General features: G+C 49.6%; 1 long non-coding RNA gene across 1 annotated transcript; it reads right to left on the bottom strand.

Moving 5' to 3' along the window:
- Positions 1 to 435: 435 nt before the first annotated feature.
- LOC147580528 (uncharacterized) lies at positions 436 to 2,793 on the bottom strand. Its single transcript, XR_015251956.1, has 2 exons — positions 2,222 to 2,793; positions 436 to 1,640 (listed from the first exon to the last, which is right to left on the bottom strand). It is a non-coding gene; the product is annotated as an uncharacterized LOC147580528 (long non-coding RNA).
- Between the last annotated feature and the right edge of the window lie 1,510 nt (positions 2,794 to 4,303).

Here is a 4,303-nt window from a genome sequence, read left to right as displayed (position 1 = left end):
TCTACCTCTATGTATTTATATATTGCATAATAAGATCCCCAATATTTGGGGCACTTGTTTATTTTTCAGCTTGAGGTGTAGTTGACGTATAACACTGTGAAAATGTAAGGTGTACAATGCGACGATTTGATACACATATATATTTGGAAATGATCACTACTGTAAAGTTCATTAACACATCCATCACTTCACATAGTTACCTTTTTTGTGTGAGAACTTTTTTTTTTTTTTTCAACGTTTATTTATTTTTGGGACAGAGAGAGACAGAGCATGAACAGGGGAGGGGCAGAGAGAGAGGGAGACACAGAATCAGAAACAGGCTCCAGGCTCTGAGCCATCAGCCCAGAGCCTGACGCGGGGCTCGAACTCACGGACCGCGAGATCGTGACCTGGCTGAAGTCGGACGCTTAACCGACTGCGCCACCCAGGCGCCCCTGTGTGAGAACTTTTAAGATCTATTCTCTTAGCAACTTTCAAGTAACAATAGAGTATTGCTAAGTATAGTCACCCACCCTCGTGATTTCTTATTCTCATTCTTCCTGAACCACCCGAGAGTAAATTACACAGATGACAAGCCCTCAGCCCTAAAAACTGCACCGTGTATCTCCTAAAAGCAAGGAAGTCTCTTACGCAGCCACAGAGACATGATCACATTCGGGCAAGTTAACATTTTATAACGCTATTCTCTAACTGATAACACATATTCAAAATTTGCCAGCTGTCCCAATATTGTCCTTTCTAGAAACTTCTTTTAATAATCCAGGATCCAATCCAAGATCAAGCATTGCATTTCGATGTCACATCTCTTTTGTCTCCTGTAATCTGGAACTTTCCCTCTGTTTCACTTTCCTTTACGGCACCGACACAGTTAACAGTAATGGCCCCCCGTGGGCTCGCCCAGCTGTTTCTTCAGGATTAAATGTCGCCCATGCGCCTTTGGCAGGAAGGCTGCATGAGTGATGTGTCCATTTTACCACATCATATCAGAAGGCACCTGATTTCATTTAGTTCCCATTTAGTAACCAAGCCATCTCTTATCTAAAACCAGGTCAGCTATCAAGTGTGAGTCTGTGAGGTTCTAGAGCCCAGGTTTTTACCCATCTGCAGCTTTGTGGCTTGGCACAGTTTCACTTATTGTGAGGGGGGGAGTGGAGGCCCCCACGCCTTTCTGAATCTTCTCAGGATGGCCTCTCAGTCGCTGAGTCCTGAGTCCTGCTTGCTCTTCCAATCTGCGTTTTAATTCTACACAGGGAGAGCCTCTTCGGTTCTCCAGAGTTCCAAAACAAATGCCGTATCTTGAGAAACCAAAGCCATGATGCGCAAGAACACCTGTCACCCGTGGCTCACCTTGGAAGCCAGTGCTGAGTCTGACTGCCGGCCGCAGCCCATGAGATCAGAAGGGGCCATTGTACACGGGGGCCGGTCACTGTGTGTTCTGCCCATGTGGCCAAGTGGGATGCAGTGAAGGTCTTCTCCCCTTAGCTGCTAAGGTTAGACCACACATTAAAACGTTTTAGAAACTCACAAAAGCCCCCGTCTATTGCCAGTATGTGGTAAAGACTGTCAGTGAAGTCTTGCAGAACACTATTCCTTGCAACTGTGATAAGATATAAAATAAATAGGAAAGGTGACTCTTTCTCCTAAAGGAAAAGACAGAATTACCATCAGTAAAGTGAGGAGGAGCATAACCCTCAAAAATACTGTTATGGGTTAAATCGTGTCCCTCCCAAGTGCATACGTTGAGGTCCCAGCCCCCGGTGCCTCAGAATGTGAACTTATGGGGGAACGGAGTCCCTGCGGGTGGAATTATCTAAGAAGAGATCCCATCAGAGTAGGGTGCGCCCTAGTCCAATGGCTGGGGTCCTAAGGAGAGAACGCAGGCACACGGACACACAGAGGCAGGCGGCCACGTGAAAAAGCGGGGCTCACACACCGAGAACACCGCGTGAGCATGAAGGCGGGATTGGGGTGGTGCATCGACACACCCAGGAGACCAGGGGCAGGAGCAGGCTGTCCCTCCCAGCCCCCCGGAGGACGCAGCCCTGCCCACCCCTTGGAGTCCGATGTCCGGCTTCCGGGAAGCCCCCACCTCCCGCCCCCCCACCCTGTGGTGCTCTGTTTTGGGGCCACATCAGGGAACTGGTAGAAACCTTCTTGGAGTATCCACAGTGTGGTGAAGATGATGCGGCCCAGTGGTCAACCCAGCCAGCCCCAAACTCACCGTGTCGCCGTCCCCAAAGGACTGACTCCACCAGGCTCAGCTGCGGATTTATGGTTGAAGGAAATCTTCTCGTTCCAAAATTCACCTCATACCTGTTCCTACTCCAGGCACAGGCTCTGTTCTTTCCTCTGTCATCAAAGAAACCATAAGGTCCTACTGCGTCAGAATTCCTAAATACCTCCTCTACTGCTGCCTCCGCCTGGGCTGGGGTCATCTCTCACCCGGACCAAATTGATGACATTTGGCCATGTTCTGACCTAAACAAAAAGGGTTTTATATGGTTCAACCCAGTAGTCATTTCCTAGTGGGTCTTCTTGCCCTGCTGCCCTGATCACCCTTTACAGCCCTCAGAATATTCTTCTGAAAGGCAAGTCTGATCATGTCGGCTGAAAATCCTTCAAAGTCTCCCCCAGTACCTACAAGATAAAAATCTGAATCTCCTCCACGGCAGTTGAGGTCCTTCTGGACCTGACCCCCACCCCCCCCCCCGACTCTGCAGTCTTATCTCCTGACGCAAGTCCCGTCCTCACAACACCGTTCCCATACAGAACGAGCTTCCCTGGGTCTCCCTGGAAACAAGCTGCACTGACCTGGATCCGTGCACATTGACCGGCTGACATCTGGCCGGCCTTTCGGAACGGTAGAGGCTCCTGTTTGCGAAGCATTCACTGCTCGCATCTGCGTCCTGCTCCCCAGCCTTGGGCTCCTGCTTTCCTGCCCTCCTAGCCCCTAGGGCTTGCCCCTCATAGCACTCAGCTCACCAGGCTGTAATTCCGGGTTTACTGTCTGTTCACTCGCTGCGCTGTGACTCCCTGAACACAAGGACCAGGTTTTCACTCTCCCACCCTTTCTCCTGGCACAGGGCCTGGCACATGGCGGCAGCTCCAGAAAGTCCCCTCGAGTAAGCAAACGGACGGGTGAATGAATGAAAGAAACCCGATCGTGCATCTGTAACGCTTCCCAAACTTGTGCAACAGGCAAGTTAGACATAAATGATTCAAATTGCGAAAGGATTACTCTTTAAAAAATAACTTTCGGGGTGCCTGGGTGGCTCGGTCGGTTGAGCGTCCGACTTCGGCTCAGGTCACGATCTCGAGGTCCGTGAGTTCACGCCCCGCGTCGGGCTCTGGGCTGATGGCTCAGAGCCTGGAGCCTGTTTCCGATTCTGTGTCTCCCTCTCTCTCTGCCCCTCCCCCGTTCATGCTCTGTCTCTCTCTGTCTCAAAAATAAATAAACGTTAAAAAAAAATTTTTTTTAAAAATAAAAAATAACTTTCTAGGGGCGCCTGGGTGGCTCGGTCGGTTGAGCGTCCAACTTCGGCTCAGGTCACGATCTCACGGTCCGTGAGTTCGAGCCCCGCGTCAGGCTCTGGGCTGATGGCTCGGAGCCTGGAGCCTGCTTCTGGTTCTGTGTCTCCCTCTCTCTCTGCCCCTCCCCCGTTCATGCTCTGTCTCTCTCTGTCTCAAAAATAAATAAACGTTAAAAAAATTTTTTTTTAAATAAAAAATAACTTTTTAGGGGTGCCTGGGTGGCTCGGTCGGTTGAGCGTCCGACTTCGGCTCAGGTCACGATCTCGCGGTCCGAGAGTTTGAGCCCCGCGTCGGGCTCTGGGCTGACGGCCCAGAGCCTGGAGCCTGCTTCCGATTCTGTGTCTCCCTCTCTCTCTGCTCCTCCCCCGTTCATGCTCTGTCTCTCTCTGTCTCAAAAATAAACGTTAAAAAAAAATTAAAAAAAAATTAAAAATAACTTTCTAGGGGCGCCTGGGTGGCTCGGTCGGTTGAGCGTCCAACTTCGGCTCAGGTCACGATCTCACGGTCCGTGAGTTCGAGCCCCGCGTCAGGCTCTGTGCTGACGGCTCAGAGCCTGGAGCCTGTTTCAGATTCTGTGTCTCCCTCTCTCTGTGACCCTCCCCCATTCTCTCTGTATCAAAAATAAATAAACGTTAAAAAAATAAAATTAAATTAAATAAATAAAAAAATTAAAAAAATAACTTTCTACAGGAATTCTGTAAGCAGCAAGCTATCCTAGTGAATTGCAAAAGATGACTTGAATTTAAAAATTCAATTGATAGAAACTTGACTC

The sequence above is a fragment of the Puma concolor genome, chromosome B3 (assembly GCF_028749965.1).
Source record: "Puma concolor isolate L17-30 chromosome B3, mPumCon1.1.hap2, whole genome shotgun sequence".
NCBI lineage: Eukaryota > Metazoa > Chordata > Mammalia > Carnivora > Felidae > Puma > Puma concolor.
This window is presented reverse-complemented; position numbering and strand designations above follow the sequence as displayed.